Below are 20,893 nucleotides of genomic sequence, written 5' to 3'. Positions count from 1 at the left end.
ATTCTAATAATGGGTCTTCATCCATAAGTAGTTCATATTTGAGACTGATAACCTTTTTGCTTAACTTAGCCATTCACTACACAGATCCATATCCTCAGGTAAACTGATTGAGAATGCATAGATACTCTATTGCTAATTCAATATTACCTGAAAATTCGATGCCTTTCACTAGTATTTGGATTATTAAAAAGACAAGAGGAAATCTATGAGAGAAAAGCACAACTCTTACCAATCAAAAAGAGAAAAATCCAAGTAATGTATGCACAAATAAAAATTCCTTAGTGAGAGTTTGGTATTTAAGATTTTTAATGATCTGTCCTCATATGATATATCCACGGTCTCCTTTGATTACATCCTCCCATGGGCTCAAGATACAATAAACCCTTTGTGATTTTTATATTCTTTATTTTATGCACCTATGTTTTAGCACATGGCATTCTTTCAACTTGGAATCATCAGCCTTTTCAAATCCTATTCATCCTTTAAGTTTCTCCTCAATAAGTGCTGTCATTTCCATGAAGCCTTCTCTTTTGAATGAATGAGTCTCTGTATCTCTCATAGTTTTGTTATATATCACTCAACTTTTATTGTATTTTATGGTTGTTTTTCATTTGTTGCTCAAAGATGTCTTTATTAATCTTTGCATTTTATATAGCTCTTAGAACAAGTTTCTTGAAATAATCAGCTTCAGTAAATATTTACTGAATGAGTGAATAACACCTCAAATGTCTGTGAGTTGGATTTGGTGTTGTTTGACACAGAATAAGTTGAGGACATGTTGCTTATGTAGTACTTCCTAGAGGACAGTAACCTTGCAGAGTAATATGTCAAGTAGTCCGTTAAAATGGCCCATCTGAAGAGGGTTTGCTTTTCCTCATTAGAAGGTGGAGATGTCTCCCCACAAAGATTCTCTAAGGGGAAACTCTCCATCTTTGAGACAGTCTAGAGTTTGAGCTAGTAAAGGGACAGAGGTCTGTTTGGGTCTGCTAGAGTGCTTCCAGCAGCAAACAAAAACAAAAACGAAAACAAACACTCCCCTCCCCCCCCCAAAAAAAACCCAAATAGGACTTCCCTGGTGGTGCAGTGGTTAAGGATCCACCTTCCAATGCAGGGGACACAGGTTCGATCCCTGGTCGGGGGAGATCCCACATGCTGCGCAGCAACTAAGCCCGTGCGCCACAACTACTGAGCCTGCACTCTAGAGCCCACGAGCCACAACTATTGAAGCCCGCACGCTTAGAGCCGGTGCTCTGCCATAAGAGAAGCCACCACAATAAGAAGCCCACGCAACTCAACGAAAGGTATCCCCCTCTCGCCGCAACTAGAGAAAGCCCACGTGCAACAACGAAGACCCAATGAAGGCAAAAATAAATAAATAAATTTATTTTTAAAAAAACCCAAACAAACAGAAAAACCCAACAAGAAGAACAACCAAAAAACCCAAACCCTAAAAAAGATGTCTTTTTAAATGTCCGCATCCCTGGAAGTTTCCTTTCTTAAGCATTATCAACTACTCCGTTAATGATCAGGCAGAACTGTAGCAAGAATTATTTACCAGTCACTGGAGAATAAGATTGGGACCCAGTTTAGGTACCTGGGATGAAGGAGATGCTAGGGGATATTAGTAGAGAAGATGAAATGGTAAACTGTATAAACTTTCTCTTTTTTATGGTTTTGCCTTCTCTTCAGCAAGGCTGCACTATTCAAAGTTATTCCACAAACTACTATTGTATATAACATTTGTTGACAGTTACTAAAGAACACAAAATAGTTGATCAGCCTCTGAGGATGTAACTAAGGGCTATTCCCCAGGGGTTATTTCGAGGCTCAATATTGCTTAGATACTCAGCGATTTGAAAAAGAGTTCTCTGTAGCCCAATCATTTGGTTCAAAGGTGAGCCCAGGCAGCCAAGAAACTTACCCAGCTCTTTCCAGGACAGAAGCAGGACACAACATGAATGTGATACCCAGACACATCATCAGGAGCTAATAGAAGAGTATCATTTAGGCGAAGTCCTGGTGGGACACATTGCAAGAGAAGTGGGAATACAGACTAAGATGAGGAAGAGTTGGATGGGAGTGGAAGGTGAGGAGAAAGCTCTGGGTTCATACTGAATCACGAGCTTAGCACAGATAAACCATGAAAAGACATTGTGATTAGCCTAAGGATATAGCTCATAGACAGGGCTGCTTGATAAACTTCTGTTTTTTTCCTGTATCAAATGGGAGGTCAACAGCTAGGGGGAGGGGCTTCCAGATACAAAGGGAAGGGGTCCACTTCATGAATTCAGGTATTTCTCCCTTTATCCTTCAGGCTTGGTGAGTGAAAGGGGAGACTTGCCTGGCAGCCTGAGAGCCTGGGCATGGCTACACCATCCACTCACACCATTCACTGTTTTTTTAAAAAATTTATTTATTTAATTTATTTATTTTTGGCTGCGTTGGGTCTTCGTTGCTGCGCTGGGGCTTTCTCTAGTTGCGGCGAGGGGGAGCTACCCTTTGCTGCGGTGCGCGGGCTTCTCATTGTGGTGGCTTCTCTTGTTGCGGAGCACGGGCTCTAGGCGTGTGGGCTTCAGTAGTTGTGGCGCATGGGCTTAGTTGCTCCGCGGCATGTGGGGTCTTCCCGGACCAGGGCTCGAACCTGTGTCCCCTGCATTGGGAGGCAGATTCTTAACCACTGCGCCACCAGGGAAGCCCCGTTCATTGTTTTAAGGGTCAGTCATGCAGTGGCCAGTGGGAAAGTCTCTATGGATGCCCTGGAGGTTCGTCTTGCCTTCTGGATAGTTCTAGCACACTTAGAAGGATGGTGAGATCTTCTCCTTCTAAGGAAAAGCGTTAAGAGTTTCACCCATGGCTTCCCTGGTGGCGCAGTGGTTGAGGGTCCACCTGCCGATGCAGGGGACACGGGTTTGTGCCCCTGTCTGCTAAGATCCCACATGCCGCAGAGCAGCTGGGCCCGTGAGCCATGGCCGCTGAGCCTGCGCGTCCAGAGCCTGTGCTCCGCAACGGGAGAGGCTACAGCAGTGAGAGGCCCGCGTACCGCAAAAAAAAAAAAAAAAAGAGTTTCACCCAGACTTGATGCTCTCCAGAGCTTTGGGTTTTCCAAGGGGACAGTTATACAAAGCACAGGGTGGGACAGGCAAATCTCCTCAATGTGAGTAACTTAATGGTTCTGCCTGGATAAACGTTGACTTGCCTAGCATTGACCTGGACGGTGGGGCTGAAGTTACAAATGAGACCCAGTGTGTGTGCTCGATGTGCCACATCTTATAAAAATTATCGAAGACAAATGCCAGGAAGAGGATGGTTTGGGGAAGCCATTGCTGCTCTGCCATTCTCTGCAGTGCCATGGTGGAGATTACCCTTCAGGCCCAGGGTTAGGTGTCTAGAGCCCTCTGGGGAAGTCCCAATCAGGCCATTCCAAATACACTACTCACAGGATTCCAGAAGATACCTGGTTCACATGGGTATTTCTTGAGCTTGCAATATTGTCTGTGGGCTCTAAATGCAGATCTTATTCTTTAAGAATAACTATTCCTTTCCAAAGTATCCTGAATGGTCAGCTGGCGTTTCCTGGGTGGGAGAATGGTTTCCTTGGACTTTGTCATCATTCAGCTCACAGGATCTGATGAGTCCAGAATGTTTTGAAATTTTCCACATTCAGCAAGCTCATCCTGGGAAAAGCCTTGGAAGAGTTCAGTTATCATTTAGTGGAATCTTCATCCTCCTTTTAAACTAATGGGGGTGGTTTCAACTGATAAAGACTTTTATTACATTCTCACGTTGGGCAAGTTTCTGCGAGTTGATATTTCTTCTACGGACAATGGGGCACTGTAAGACAGTGAATGAGCTACTCCTGGAATAAACACATCTCTTTGTGGAGGTGACATAAGGGCTGAGGGATTTGGATTGCAGCTTTGTTTTCTGCAGGGATCTACTCTTCTCCTAAGTTTTATGGTGCTTGTGATCCCTGGAGAATTAGTATAACGAGCCTCACTCAGCTCCTTCCCAACTCTCTTGGCTGTTACTACAACTTTGCAAACAAAAGTTTCACTTGTTTGTTCAGATCAAGAATAACAGTTAATTTTAGTTAAAGTAATAAATCTAATTATTCCTCTGAAATTGGGGCTCCTGTCTAATATTAGGCAGTCCTATTATTACAAGGACAAGGATGGTAAGGAACCATCACAAGTAATATAGAACCTTAGCTAATTCTACCCTGGTCCTTACCTCACTGGGGCTAGGAGATGATAGAAGATGTGGTCCTAGGGGAAAGGGAAATAAGGGAAGGAAATGAAAAGGTTAGGATTATTTTTTCCCCAGCTTTATTGAGGTATAATTGACAAATAAAATGGTATATATTTAAAGTGTACAGTGTAATGATTGTGTACATCGTGAAATGATTACTACAATGAAGTTAACTAACACATACATCACCTCACATAGTTACCATTTTTGTGTATGCATGTTTGGTGAGAATGTTTAAGATTTACTCTCTTAGCAAACTTCAAGTATAAAATACCATGTTACTAGCTATGAGCACCGTGCTGTACATTAGGTTCCCAGAACTTATTCATCTTATAGTTAGGAGTTTGTACCCTTGACCAATACCTACCTATTTCTTCCACTCTCCCAGGCCCTGGAAACCACCATTCTCTGTTTCTATGAGTTGGACTTTTTATTTGTTTGTTTAGATTCCACATGTAGGTGATGCCATACAGTGTTTGTCTTTCTCTGTCTGGCTTATTTCACTGAGCATAATGCCCTCCAGTTTCATCCATGTTGTTGCAAATGGCAAGATTTCCTTCTTTGTTATAATTTAATAATGTTCCATTGTATTTTTTACCTGAGATAAATAGACTGCCAGATATTTTTCCAGCAAAGATGGGTTTATTTGGGATCAGCAAGTCAGGGTTGCAACCATGGCGAGCCATGTGAAAATCCCTGCGCTACAAGGGAAGAAAAATGCTTTTATAGAGAGGAAAAGGAAGTTGGGAGGGCTATAGTAATCAAAGCGTCTATGACTTTTCATTGGCTGAGTCCTTGCCAGGAAAGAAAGGGAGCCTTTCTTCTTCCTCTTCGGCTTTGCTATCATCGCAGGGCGTGAAAACTCCCCCTTCTGGTCTCTCAATTCTGTTTAACTGAGATTTCTGCTTATTAATTTTTTTACATTTTATATATATAAACCATATCTTCTTTATCCATTCATCTGGTGACAGACACTTAAGTTGTTTCCTTAGTATCGTGGGTAATGCTGCAAAAAACACAGATTGCCGATATTTCTTTGAAATAGGCGGACACCCTGGATGCACTGGGCCTTAAGGGCTACTACTACTGCTGCATGCTGCTAGCCCACTGGACTTGATAGAGAAGCTGCTCAACTATGCACCCCTGGAGAAGTGATCATGGACCATGGCAGTCAGTGTCTTGCCCACAGTTTGTTCCCCCAAAGTGTGGGGAGCTGGAAGCAATGCCTGCCCACAGCCCTGTCAGTGTGTGGCTCCCTCTCTGGAAAGAACCATCCAGTAAAGGTCTTTGAGGACCACAAGGAGGTCCTAACAGTTAAAAAATTTTTTTTGTTTGTTTCCTTTGGATATTTACTCAGAAGTGGGATGGCTGGATCACGTGGTAGTTCTATTTTAATTTAATTTAATTTTTTTTTTTTGCGGTACGCCGGCCTCTCACCGTTATGGCCTCTCCCGTTGTGGAGCACAGGCTCCGGACGCGCAGGCTCAGCGGCCATGGCTCACGGGCGCAGCCGCTCTGCGGCATGTGGGATCTTCCCGGACGGGGGCACGAACCCGTGTCCCCTGCATTGGCAGGCGGACTCTCAACCACTGCGCCACCAGGGAAGCCCTATTTTAATTTTTAAAGAAACTTGCATACTTTTTTTCATAATGGCTGTACCAATTTCCATTCCTAACAACAGTGTACAAGTGTTCCCTTTACTCAGAAGTGGGATGGCTGGATCACGTGGTAGTTCTATTTTAATTTAATTTTTTTTTTTTTGCGGTACGCCGGCCTCTCACCGTTATTTAAAAAAAAATATTTATTTATTTGGCTGCGCTGGGTCTTAGTTGCGGCACATGGGATCTCCGTTGCCACATGCAGAATTTTCATTGCGGCATGTGGGATCTTTAGTTGTGGCATGCGGGATTTTTTTTTGTTGTGGCAAGCAGACTCTTAGTTGCAGCATGTGGGGTCTAGTTCCCTGACCAGGGATCAAACCTGGGCGCCCTGCATTAGGAGCACGAACTCTCAACCACTGCGCCACCAGGGAAGCCCTATTTTAATTTTTAAAGAAACCTGCATACTGTTTTTCATAATGGCTGTACCAATTTCCATTCCTAACAACAGTGTACAAGTGTTCCCTTTTTAAAAAAAAATATTTATTTATTTGGCTGCGCTGGGTCTTAGTTGCGGCACATGGGATCTCCGTTGCCACATGCAGAATTTTCACTGCGGCATGTGGGATCTTTAGTTGTGGCATGTGGGATTTTTTTTTGTTGTGGCAAGCAGACTCTTAGTTGCGGCATGTGGGATCTAGTTCCCTGACCAGGGATCAAACCTGGGCGCCCTGCATTAGGAGCACGAACTCTTAACCACTGGACCACCAGGGAAGTTCCAACGGTTCCCTTTTCTTGACATCCTTACCAACGCTTGTTCTTTCTTTCTTTTTTTTTTTCAATAATAGCCATCTTAACAGGTGTGAGGTATGAGGTGCCATCTCATTGTGGTTTTGATTTGCATTTCCCTGATGATTAGTGATGTCGAGTATATTTTCATGTACCTGTTGGTCATTTGCATGTCTTCTTTGGAAAAATGTCTACCCAGTTTCTTTGCCAATATTTAAATTGGCTTATTTGAATTTTTTGGTATTGAGTTGATTTTTCATGAGCCCAGGTATCTCTCTCGAACTCCAGAACCATCTATCCAACTATTTACTGAAGAGCTCTACCTGGGTGCCTTAGAGCCAATGTGTTAAAACTGACTGGAACCTAAATGGGAAAAGAATTTGAAAAAGAATAGATACTTGTATATGTATAACTGAATCACTTTGCTGTACACCTGAAACTAATACAACATTGTAAATCAACTATACTCCAATATAAAATAAAGATAAAAATAAAACTGGAAGAATATACCAGAGACCAATAAAACAACAATACTTGTTGCAGGTGGTAGTTTGGGGTAGAGAGGGACAGGGTTGACAGCATGATTTCTCACCATATATCTTTTAGATGAATGAAAAAATGTGAATGTATCATCCTCCTCTCTCCCCCCATCCACTTCTGCCCAAACTTGCCCTTTTCATGTGTATTCCTGTTTATGTGAATGGTATCATCATTTCCTTGGTCACCCAAGCCAGAATTTGGGGAGTTTTCCTGGACTCCATTCTCTCCTTTACTCTCTTACCCCAACTTTTGTAATTTTGCCTCAAAAATATCTTGCAAATAAATTTCCTCTTTTTTCCATCCCCACTGTTGTTGCTTTAGCTTGGGTTCTTTTATCTCTTACTTGGATTTTAATATCTTTCTCACTTTAGTTCCCCACATTCTACTAGAGTGATCTTTTAAAAACACAAAACAGGGCTTCCCTGGTGGCGTGAGCCATGGCCGCTGAGCCTGCGCGTCCGGAGCCTGTGCTCTGCAACGGGAGAGGCCACAACAGTGAGAGGCCCGCATACCGCAAAAAAAAAAAACACACAAAACAGGTTATAATATTTTCCAGCCTAAAATCACTGGATGCCTCCATTAACCTTCAGAGTAAAATGTAAGCTTTCTAGTGTAGCATCCTTTTGATCTTGGGTCCACCTACTGCTCCAGTTTCTTCTTCCATGATTCTTTTTCCATAGCTTAGTCTTCAACCAAACTGCCTGTCCTTCTTGAAAATATCAGGTTCTCTCTGGCCTCCATACCTTTACATATGCTGTTCTTTCTACCTGAAATGCCTTTCTAACTTTGGCAAAAATCAGACCGAGTTTTCCATGAGAAAACTTTTCCGAGTAGTTCCTCTACCCACCCCCAGCCCAACCACATTCCTCTCATCTGTAAATATAAATTCTGATATTGCACTAAATACAATATTATCACTGTTGAGTTTTTCCTCTGTATTTCCCTACTAGCTGGGTGACCCTGGACAAATCCTAACATCAGAAATTGAATCATATTTTTCTTTGTCTTTCAAACATCTGGCACAGTACCCATGTGGTGGTATCACAGTTTTGAATTGTTAACCATTGTTTTTTATGGGTATTTCTTATCCCACCGAGCTGTCTTATTCCTCCCATTTCAGTAAGGAAACTGGGAAAGAAATGTTATTGCAGAAGGCAGAATAAAGCCTTTTCAAGTTTAGGACTCAGGGCCTAGAAAAAAACCTGATGAGTCAGGGCAAGGCTTCTTATTTCCTGAGATTCTGCATAACAGGTGAAAGAGGAGGCTTGAGGAGGAAAACAGGATAGCTCAGAACTGCTGGGTCCCCGGGAAGGAGCACTGTACTCTGCCCTTTCCCAACCCCAGGCTGAGTCTAAGGGGGGAGATGACAGAACTCCACATAGAGTTGTGGGTCTGAGAACAGAGAGCACTTGTAATTTGCTTTCTGGGAAGGTCCAGGGCAGTGGCCATACCTTAGGGGGAAAGTGGCTGCATAAAGTTCCTAGGCAGGTGGGACGTTTGAGAGCATCAAAGAGTTTCCCACAGCTCAGAGAGGTGCAGTAATAAAGGCTAGAGTGTCTGAAAGGGGCACAGAGATAGCAGGGAGAGCCGCCCAGCCTGCAAGGGCCTCATTGATGAGAACGAGGAGCAATGTACCTGCTACCTGTGGACTGATGACCTGGGGCAAGATGGGAAGATCCAGAGGACCGGTGGGCAAAGGAGGCCTCCTTGCCTCCTCCCAGCTTCCTCTTAACTTAGACACAACACTGGAGAAAAGTGTGCTTGTGGGAGAACCCAGAACTGACTGAGATTTAATTTCTACCATCAGGTTAATGGGGCGTCTAGGGAAATTAAACTGAGTTTTCAGAATAGCAAGGAATTGGGCTTCCCTGGTGGCGCAGTGGTTGAGGGTCCACCTGCCGATGCAGGGGACACGGGTTCGTGCCCGGGTCCTGGAAGATCCCACATGCCACGGAGCGGTTGGGCCCTGAGCCATGGCAGCTGAGCCTGTGCATCCGGAGCCTATGCTCCGCAACGGGAGAGGCCACAACGGTGAGAGGCCCGCGTACCGCAAAAAAAAAAAAAAAAAAAAAAAGCAAGGAAATTAAATTTGGTATGCACAAGTTTGTGAACTAAGATTAGTATTTGCTTTACCTGGCATCATATAGTGTTATAAATCAATTAATTAAATATTAATGTAGAATTTACAAAGGAGTAGAAGTACATGTATTAAATTGTTATAAGTAAATTTTGCAATATAAATATAATTTAGATTATTAATCCTTTCTCAATAAAAATGTGAATATCATGAAGGACTTTGAAATGGGAAAAAAAAGATTACAAAATTAGTGAGTGTCCAAACTCACTCATTCAGGTCATCTCTGCCTTCCAGTGTTTTTAAGATGTTTTAGCACTTTGTAAATTGTAGAAAACTAATCATAATGTAAATTATTCTTGTCTGTAGAAAAACACATGGATTGTGTTTATTAGAATGCGACTGACAATTTTCTGTAGATAGACCCAGCGTGCATGTATTTGCAAATTCATTTCAGAATTTCGTATCCCTATAAATATCATTGCTCTTTGAATGCTTCTTTAAGCTAGTTGTAACGTCTTACCGGTTTCCCTCATAAATTAATGAGTTGTTAAATAAAATCTTTGACATGAGTTCATATAGCTCATGCTTTGAGAAAATTCTTCAAGAATTGACCTCTGAAATGTCAACACAACCTGCTAGAAGTGATTTTAGGGAGAGACAGAGAGTCATATCCTGGGATATCTCTTATTAGGACACTTGCCTACTGTAGGTTGGAGCACTCTGCTGTAATAGCAAAAGTAATTTGTAAGAGGTTTTCAACATTTTAGTTAACAGATCAATAGACGGAAACAGAAAACCGCTTAATCACCAAATGCAGTGAAATAGACTGCTTTCACTTCAGTGAAGTCACAGTTTTCCTCCCACAGTGTGTTCTGCTGATGGATGTGTTGAAATAAACATGTGACTTGAGAGAGATATCTTCTGCATGGTACAAACCTTATTATGCCAACATCTGGCAGCCGGATAAAATGATAGTTAAGACCTGGAGTCAAATCACTCTTTAAGCCTCAATTTCCTCATTTGCAAAATGGTGTGTTCTGGTTACAGTTGCTGTGTAGCAAAGTGCCCTGAACTTGGTGGTGTAAAATGTGAGTCAGGACTTCAGGAAGGGCTTGGCTGGGAAATCTTATCTGGAGGGTCTCTCATGAGACTGGGACTGCAATCATCTGAAGGCTTGACTGGGCTGGATGTCCAAGATGGTCCACTCACATGGTTGGCAGTGAAGACTGGTTGTTGGCTGGGAGTTCAACTGGCACTATTGATTAGAAATATCTACACATGGCCTCACAGCATGATGGCCTAACTATACTAGGAGTTCTTAAGTTGTGGCTGGTTTTCCCCAGAACAAATGTCCCAAGAGCCTGGTAGAAATTGCAAGGCCTTTTCTGACCTAGCCTTGGAAGTTATATGACATCATTCTACCATACTCAGTTGTTTAAAGCCTGCCCTGGTTCAAAGTGAGGGTATATAGGCCCCAATCTGTTCATAGGAACTTTGGCAGAGTCACATTGTGGAAAGCATTTGGGATGGGAGATATAGTTGTGGCCATATTTAGAAAATACAATCTACCACATGTAGATAATATTATTGCCTATTTCATGAGGTTTTGTGAGTATCAACATGAGAAATTGTCTTAATACAGGACTTAATCAGCATTTAAATACTGATTTAATTGCTTAATTTAATTAAGTGCTTAAGTACTGATTAAGTACTTAACAACACTTAAGCACTTAATCAGTACTTAATATAGTGCCTGGTGCATTGGAAAAGCTCAATAATTGTTACCATAATTATTACTTCAGCACTGCCCTTTAGACAGTTTTTCAGTTTGTGCTAAACACTGTTTTGATTTTCTGAATTCTGGTTCTCAGAGAAATCTGATTAAGATTAGACAAAGGCCAAAAAATACAAGTGAAATTGAATGGAAGTGTATTGTTGTTACCTTTGAAGTGTCTTCTTGTCACTTTAAAAATTCTGAAGTACAGGACAGCCTTTACTTGGAAGTAAAATGTCCCAAATTGCAGGGGGGTGGTGATTTGTGACCCTCTTACTTGCTTCGAGGTGATGAAAATGCTTTGGATCCGAACTTGCACTAGAGCATTAGCACCTATTGCTTTTGGCTTTGTTTTCTCACTGTTAAATCTGTTGTAATGAAGTCAAGGTAAACTTTCTTATCAAGGTTTGCAGGGCTGTTCTTTATGACTGGAAAAGTCACAGATTTTCAGATGTTTTGAAATTTAGCAGCAGTAACTTTCCCTTCCCAAAGCGATTTGAAATGAACATCCTAGACAATGAACTACCTCTGACAAACTCAGCTTGTGCTTTGTTGTCATCTGTGATAATTTAGATTCCCCTTTCCTTGGCTGTGAAATCGATGTCACAGCTGCACTAGGTACTGGGCAAATTATGTTCTTTTTATCTGCTTTAAATATGAAACTGCGTTCTTATCACTGTGGGTTGAAGGACATCTTTGTACCTGACACTTTGATTTGAGGGTGATGTCAAACAGATTTTGACTCAGATAAATATTCAGTTGTGCCAGGAATTACGAATAGAATCTTGTGACCTTGTTTCAATCAGGAGAAACGTGGAATGAGTTAAGGAAAAATGTATTAAAATATCATTTTTGTTTTCTTTTTGCTATAAAATAATTTATGTTCCTCATAGGAAATTTTAGAAAATCCAAGCAAAGAGAGAAAAATAAAAATCACCTGCATTCTTACCACCTGGCTGCAATAATTATTCACATTTTAGAATAAGCATCTTGTGCATACACACATTTATATACACCACAGATTTTAAAATAATGGATTGTGATGTACATGTTATTTAGCATTTGGATTTTTTTTTAATAAAAAAACTTGATAGAGTGTGGGGATCTTGCCATGTCAGTAAATACATAAAATCAATTTAAATTATTTTAATCAGTTTCCTATTTGTCTCTCTGCATTTAGATTCTTTCCCATTCCCACAGTTACAAACATTATAAAGTATATCCTCGTACAGATATTTTAAAAATTTGTTTAAAAAATTATAGAAGTAGTACACATTAAAAAATTCAAATATTATAGAGGGTTGTAGGATGGGAAAAGTAAAAAATTTTCTTTTCTCTTCCCGTAGTTCAATTAACAGCAAGCATCTGATAATACTTTCTGACTGGGATTGTTCACATGATTATTTTATCTTTAATTAACATCCTTTGGTTAATTATATCTTTTTTTAAAATACATATTTTTAAAATTTTATTTTATTTATTTATTTATTTTTGGCTGCATTGGGTCTTCGTTGCTGCATGCGGGCTTTCTCTAGTTGTGTCGACGGGCTTCTAATTGCGGTGGCTTCTCCTGTTGTGGAGCACGGGCTCCAGGCGCGCAGGCTTCAGTAGTTGTGGTGCATGGGCTCAGCAGCTGTGGTTCGCGGGCTCCAGAGCACAGGCTCAGCAGCTGTAGTGCCCGGGCTCAGCTGCTCCGCAGTACGTGGGATCCTCCCGGACCAGGGCTTGAACCCGTGTTCCCTGCATTGGCAGGCGGATTCCCAACCGCTGCGCCACCAGGGAAGCCCAATTATATCTTTAATTAATAGTTCTGTCTTTGGTAATATCTCTGCCTTTTTCCTTGGTTTATCACCTTTCAACAGTGTCCGGGGCTATATTCTCAAAGATGAGGAATTTATCACTTCTGTAGTACCTCCCACTTCCCTGATCCCCCCAACTCCAGACTGTAGTAATTACTTTTTTGTTCATGTAGTTAACAATACATAATTGAATCTCTATTCGTATTGTCAACTTTAGTGTTCCTAGATACTCCCTTACCAAAGATTAAAAAATTGATTATCCTTCCATCTCTCTTCCCATGTCCTACTATTTTTAGCTATATTGTAATTTTATTTTATTTTTAAAATTAATTTATTAATTTATTTATTGTTGGCTGTGTTGGGTGTTCGTTGCTGTGCGCGGGCTTTCTCTAGTTGCGGTAAGCAGGGACTACTCTTCGATGCAGTGCACGGGCTTCTCGTTGTCGTGGCTTCTCTTGTTGCGGAGCACCGCCTCTAGGTAGTTTGGTACTTTTCTATGCTAGTATATCTGTCTCTGGGTCTAGCAGATCCTCCTCAACTTCTTTTCAGCTTCTTTCACTTTTCATCGGTCATGTTCAGCTGGCTGCCATATAGCTAGTGTCTATCCTGTGTGTCCTCTTTCTTGGTTCCATTTTCATTTTGCTAGAATCTTTTTCTAGCATTTTATTTCCCAAAAGCCCATTGTACGCTATACTCTGAGTGCTTGTGTTGCATATGCAATTATTTTGCCCAAACTTGATTGATTTTTTGGCTTGATTTGAATTGATTGTTTAGACATCTAAGTTCAAAATTGTTTTTCCAACTTGGAGGATAAATGAGAAACTAATAGAAATGGTTATTACCTTTGGAGACAGGTGAGTGGGGAATGGAGCAAGTGGGGATGGGAGTGAGACTCTGAACACTTTTAATATAGTTTCATTCTTTTACCAAGTAGAAGTATTATTTATAAAAAAATTAATTGAATAGTAAAAACACACAAACCTTTTCCCACCCTCAAAAATTTGAAATATTGTTCAATTGTCTTTGAGAATTAAATATTGTTGATGAGAAGTTTGGTGCCTTTCTTACCCTTGTTTCTTCTGGTAACCTGTTTTCTCACTCCCTCTCTGGGAATTTTCAGGATTTTCTCTACCCTTGGAGTTCTGAAATTTTACTAGATGGAGTCTAGGAATGAGTCTTTTAAAAACTAATTTTGTTTGCCTCCACACAGATCATTTCAAAATGAAGACTCATGAAGTTTGGGGAGATTCTCTTCAGCTATTTCCTTGAATATTTCCTTCCTTCCATTGTCTCAGTTTGAAACTTCTCTTAGACAGATCTTTGACTTCTGGATCCATCTTCCATGTAGCTTAAATTTATTTTTATATTTTGAAATTATTTACTTAAAAAAAAGATTACAAAATTAGTGAGTGTCCAAACTCACTCATTCAGGTCATCTCTGCCTTCCAGTGTTTTTAAGATGTTTTAGCACTTTGTAAATTGTAGAAAACTAATCATAATGTAAATTATTCTTGTCTGTAGAAAAACACATGGATTGTGTTTATTAGAATGCGACTGACAATTTTCTGTAGATAGACCCAGCGTGCATGTATTTGCAAATTCATTTCAGAATTTCGTATCCCTATAAATATCATTGCTCTTTGAATGCTTCTTTAAGCTAGTTGTAACGTCTTACCGGTTTCCCTCATAAATTAATGAGTTGTTAAATAAAATCTTTGACATGAGTTCATATAGCTCATGCTTTGAGAAAATTCTTCAAGAATTGACCTCTGAAATGTCAACACAACCTGCTAGAAGTGATTTTAGGGAGAGACAGAGAGTCATATCCTGGGATATCTCTTATTAGGACACTTGCCTACTGTAGGTTGGAGCACTCTGCTGTAATAGCAAAAGTAATTTGTAAGAGGTTTTCAACATTTTAGTTAACAGATCAATAGACGGAAACAGAAAACCGCTTAATCACCAAATGCAGTGAAATAGACTGCTTTCACTTCAGTGAAGTCACAGTTTTCCTCCCACAGTGTGTTCTGCTGATGGATGTGTTGAAATAAACATGTGACTTGAGAGAGATATCTTCTGCATGGTACAAACCTTATTATGCCAACATCTGGCAGCCGGATAAAATGATAGTTAAGACCTGGAGTCAAATCACTCTTTAAGCCTCAATTTCCTCATTTGCAAAATGGTGTGTTCTGGTTACAGTTGCTGTGTAGCAAAGTGCCCTGAACTTGGTGGTGTAAAATGTGAGTCAGGACTTCAGGAAGGGCTTGGCTGGGAAATCTTATCTGGAGGGTCTCTCATGAGACTGGGACTGCAATCATCTGAAGGCTTGACTGGGCTGGATGTCCAAGATGGTCCACTCACATGGTTGGCAGTGAAGACTGGTTGTTGGCTGGGAGTTCAACTGGCACTATTGATTAGAAATATCTACACATGGCCTCACAGCATGATGGCCTAACTATACTAGGAGTTCTTAAGTTGTGGCTGGTTTTCCCCAGAACAAATGTCCCAAGAGCCTGGTAGAAATTGCAAGGCCTTTTCTGACCTAGCCTTGGAAGTTATATGACATCATTCTACCATACTCAGTTGTTTAAAGCCTGCCCTGGTTCAAAGTGAGGGTATATAGGCCCCAATCTGTTCATAGGAACTTTGGCAGAGTCACATTGTGGAAAGCATTTGGGATGGGAGATATAGTTGTGGCCATATTTAGAAAATACAATCTACCACATGTAGATAATATTATTGCCTATTTCATGAGGTTTTGTGAGTATCAACATGAGAAATTGTCTTAATACAGGACTTAATCAGCATTTAAATACTGATTTAATTGCTTAATTTAATTAAGTGCTTAAGTACTGATTAAGTACTTAACACTTAAGCACTTAATCAGTACTTAATATAGTGCCTGGTGCATTGGAAAAGCTCAATAATTGTTACCATAATTATTACTTCAGCACTGCCCTTTAGACAGTTTTTCAGTTTGTGCTAAACACTGTTTTGATTTTCTGAATTCTGGTTCTCAGAGAAATCTGATTAAGATTAGACAAAGGCCAATTTAATTGCTTAATTTAATTAAGTGCTTAAGTACTGATTAAGTACTTAACACTTAAGCACTTAATCAGTACTTAATATAGTGCCTGGTGCATTGGAAAAGCTCAGTAATTGTTACCATAATTATTACTTCAGCACTGCCCTTTAGACAGTTTTTCAGTTTGTGCTAAACACTATTTTGATTTTCTGAATTCTGGTTCTCAGAGAAATCTGATTAAGATTAGACAAAGGCCAGAAAATACAAGTGAAATTGAATGGAAGTGTATTGTTGTTACCTTTGAAGTGTCTTCTTGTCACTTTAAAAATTCTGAAGTACAGGACAGCCTTTACTTGGAAGTAAAATGTCCCAAATTGCAGGGGGGTGGTGATTTGTGACCCTCTTACTTGCTTCGAGGTGATGAAAATGCTTTGGATCCGAACTTGCACTAGAGCATTAGCACCTATTGCTTTTGGCTTTGTTTTCTCACTGTTAAATCTGTTGTAATGAAGTCAAGGTAAACTTTCTTATCAAGGTTTGCAGGGCTGTTCTTTATGACTGGAAAAGTCACAGATTTTCAGATGTTTTGAAATTTAGCAGCAGTAACTTTCCCTTCCCAAAGCGATTTGAAATGAACATCCTAGACAATGAACTACCTCTGACAAACTCAGCTTGTGCTTTGTTGTCATCTGTGATAATTTAGATTCCCCTTTCCTTGGCTGTGAAATCGATGTCACAGCTGCACTAGGTACTGGGCAAATTATGTTCTTTTTATCTGCTTTAAATATGAAACTGCGTTCTTATCACTGTGGGTTGAAGGACATCTTTGTACCTGACACTTTGATTTGAGGGTGATGTCAAACAGATTTTGACTCAGATAAATATTCAGTTGTGCCAGGAATTACAAATAGAATCTTGTGACCTTGTTTCAATCAGGAGAAACGTGGAATGAGTTAAGGAAAAATGTATTAAAATATCATTTTTGTTTTCTTTTTGCTATAAAATAATTTATGTTCCTCATAGGAAATTTTAGAAAATCCAAGCAAAGAGAGAAAAATAAAAATCACCTGCATTCTTACCACCTGGCTGCAATAATTATTCACATTTTAGAATAAGCATCTTGTGCATACACACATTTATATACACCACAGATTTTAAAATAATGGATTGTGATGTACATGTTATTTAGCATTTGGATTTTTTTTTAATAAAAAAACTTGATAGAGTGTGGGGATCTTGCCATGTCAGTAAATACATAAAATCAATTTAAATTATTTTAATCAGTTTCCTATTTGTCTCTCTGCATTTAGATTCTTTCCCATTCCCACAGTTACAAACATTATAAAGTATATCCTCGTACAGATATTTTAAAAATTTGTTTAAAAAATTATAGAAGTAGTACACATTAAAAAATTCAAATATTATAGAGGGTTGTAGGATGGGAAAAGTAAAAAATTTTCTTTTCTCTTCCCGTAGTTCAATTAACAGCAAGCATCTGATAATACTTTCTGACTGGGATTGTTCACATGATTATTTTATCTTTAATTAACATCCTTTGGTTAATTATATCTTTTTTTAAAATACATATTTTTAAAATTTTATTTTATTTATTTATTTATTTTTGGCTGCATTGGGTCTTCGTTGCTGCATGCGGGCTTTCTCTAGTTGTGTCGACGGGCTTCTAATTGCGGTGGCTTCTCCTGTTGTGGAGCACGGGCTCCAGGCGCGCAGGCTTCAGTAGTTGTGGTGCATGGGCTCAGCAGCTGTGGTTCGCGGGCTCCAGAGCACAGGCTCAGCAGCTGTAGTGCCCGGGCTCAGCTGCTCCGCAGTACGTGGGATCCTCCCGGACCAGGGCTTGAACCCGTGTTCCCTGCATTGGCAGGCGGATTCCCAACCGCTGCGCCACCAGGGAAGCCCAATTATATCTTTAATTAATAGTTCTGTCTTTGGTAATATCTCTGCCTTTTTCCTTGGTTTATCACCTTTCAACAGTGTCCGGGGCTATATTCTCAAAGATGAGGAATTTATCACTTCTGTAGTACCTCCCACTTCCCTGATCCCCCCAACTCCAGACTGTAGTAATTACTTTTTTGTTCATGTAGTTAACAATACATAATTGAATCTCTATTCGTATTGTCAACTTTAGTGTTCCTAGATACTCCCTTACCAAAGATTAAAAAATTGATTATCCTTCCATCTCTCTTCCCATGTCCTACTATTTTTAGCTATATTGTAATTTTATTTTATTTTTAAAATTAATTTATTAATTTATTTATTGTTGGCTGTGTTGGGTGTTCGTTGCTGTGCGCGGGCTTTCTCTAGTTGCGGTAAGCAGGGACTACTCTTCGATGCAGTGCACGGGCTTCTCGTTGTCGTGGCTTCTCTTGTTGCGGAGCACCGCCTCTAGGTAGTTTGGTACTTTTCTATGCTAGTATATCTGTCTCTGGGTCTAGCAGATCCTCCTCAACTTCTTTTCAGCTTCTTTCACTTTTCATCGGTCATGTTCAGCTGGCTGCCATATAGCTAGTGTCTATCCTGTGTGTCCTCTTTCTTGGTTCCATTTTCATTTTGCTAGAATCTTTTTCTAGCATTTTATTTCCCAAAAGCCCATTGTACGCTATACTCTGAGTGCTTGTGTTGCATATGCAATTATTTTGCCCAAACTTGATTGATTTTTTGGCTTGATTTGAATTGATTGTTTAGACATCTAAGTTCAAAATTGTTTTTCCAACTTGGAGGATAAATGAGAAACTAATAGAAATGGTTATTACCTTTGGAGACAGGTGAGTGGGGAATGGAGCAAGTGGGGATGGGAGTGAGACTCTGAACACTTTTAATATAGTTTCATTCTTTTACCAAGTAGAAGTATTATTTATAAAAAAATTAATTGAATAGTAAAAACACACAAACCTTTTCCCACCCTCAAAAATTTGAAATATTGTTCAATTGTCTTTGAGAATTAAATATTGTTGATGAGAAGTTTGGTGCCTTTCTTACCCTTGTTTCTTCTGGTAACCTGTTTTCTCACTCCCTCTCTGGGAATTTTCAGGATTTTCTCTACCCTTGGAGTTCTGAAATTTTACTAGATGGAGTCTAGGAATGAGTCTTTTAAAAACTAATTTTGTTTGCCTCCACACAGATCATTTCAAAATGAAGACTCATGAAGTTTGGGGAGATTCTCTTCAGCTATTTCCTTGAATATTTCCTTCCTTCCATTGTCTCAGTTTGAAACTTCTCTTAGACAGATCTTTGACTTCTGGATCCATCTTCCATGTAGCTTAAATTTATTTTTATATTTTGAAATTATTTACTTTCTAGTCTCCACTATAGGGCATTAAATTTAATTCTGATTTCTTATTATCTTATTTTCATTTTATTATTCACAAAGTCCAGTGCAATTTTTTTAACAACTTTATTTTTTTTAATACATTTATTTATTTTATTTATTTATTTTTGGCTGCGTTGGGTCTATGTTGCTGCGTGTGGGCTTTCTATAGTTGCAGCGAGCGGGGCCTACTCTTTGTTGCAGTGTGTGGGCTTCTCACTGCGGTGGCTTCTCTTGTTGCCGAGCACGGGCTCTAGGCACACGGGCTCTAGGCACATGGGCTCAGTAGTTGTGGTACTCGGGCTCAGTAGTTGGCTCGCGGGCTTAGTTGCTCCGCGACATGTGGGATCTTCCTGGACCAGGGCTCAAACCTGTGTCTCCTGCATTGGCAGGCAGATTCTTAACCACTGTTCCACCAGGGAAGCCCCAGTGCAATTTCTTGACATTTGTATTTTTAATGTCAAAAAGCATTTTTGTTCTTTGCTCCTTTTTCCTCACAGATTATATGCTTTTATGAGTATCATATACACTCAATCATTTTGAGTATTGCATAAATTTTAAAGCAATTTTAGTTTCCTTATCACCTCAGGTTTCTCTAATGTTAGTTGCCCATTTGTTCATCTTTGTACCTCTTTCTTCATGCTATTGATTTTTATTCAAATATCTGGTGGTATTTGAGAATCCAATTATATTTATGAATAAAGACTGTTAAATAAAGGTAGCTGGTGTGGGTTTTTCTCCCAAGAGGAGTAGGTCTATTTCCATAAAAGGGCCATTCCTTGAATGAGAGAGTCAACTGTTGGCTCTGTGTAAGTTGGCTAGGTTCGCTGAGAGGTAAACTTCTCTCTAGGCTGGGAAGGTGTGAATTAGGCAGGCCAATGGCAGTCTGAGTAGACCAATTAAATATTGAAGACTGGAAAGGTGATTAAAGATTTAATAATAAAAAGAGGCAGAACCAGATAGATTCACAGCTATATTTTGTGAGATTGATTGAGACCAGATAATCTCAGTGTTATTTAAACTATTCTAGGTCACAGAAAAAGATGGAAATCTCTATGATTCCTTTTGAGAAGCCAGCATAACTTTAACCTAAAACCTAAAAATAAGGGAAAGGAGTACAGAACAAGCACGCTTTTGAATATAGGAGGAAAATCCCTAAATTAAATACTACTAAGTAAAATCTGGTATTTATCAAAAGGATAATAAATCATGCCTAGAAAAGTTTATTCCGGGAATACAAGTGTGTTCAGTATCAGAAAATCTAGCAACATAATCTAGGACAATAACAAATTAAATAAAAAATATTATGATCATATCAATAGATGCTGAAAACTTTTGATAAAATTTAGCAGCCATTCTTAATTTAAAAACTCTATAAAAATAGGGACAAAAGCAGACTTCTTAAATATAACAAAAACCAATTACCAAACACACCAGTAGAGCTCACTGAGATATGGTTTCAATTAAAATTAGGAACCAGATAAGGATGCTTGCTATTGACATTATTATTTGATATTATCTTGTAGGCTTTCTAGCAAATACAATCACACAAAATGATATAGCTGGTAGAGACGTTGGAAAAGAAGAGATAAACACAAGCTGGTAATATGATTGTATAAAGCCCAAGAGATTTAGTACTATATCACTAGAGTTAATAAAGCATAAGAAAATAGGAAAAATAATGTATTCACAACAAGAACTACAGCAAAAAGGAC

The 20,893-nt window shown here is 39.5% G+C and overlaps 1 long non-coding RNA gene across 2 annotated transcripts in view; it reads left to right on the top strand.

Moving 5' to 3' along the window:
* The window catches only part of LOC114487128 (uncharacterized), a 119,475-nt gene that overhangs the window by 59,378 nt on the left and 39,204 nt on the right, over positions 1-20,893 (top strand). The gene's annotated exons all lie outside the window — the stretch shown is intronic.

This window comes from Physeter macrocephalus, chromosome 11, assembly GCF_002837175.3.
Source record: "Physeter macrocephalus isolate SW-GA chromosome 11, ASM283717v5, whole genome shotgun sequence".
NCBI classification, from domain to species: Eukaryota; Metazoa; Chordata; class Mammalia; order Artiodactyla; family Physeteridae; genus Physeter; species Physeter macrocephalus.
The sequence above is the reverse complement of the archived record's forward strand: the minus strand, read 5'-3'. Positions and strand labels throughout refer to the sequence as shown.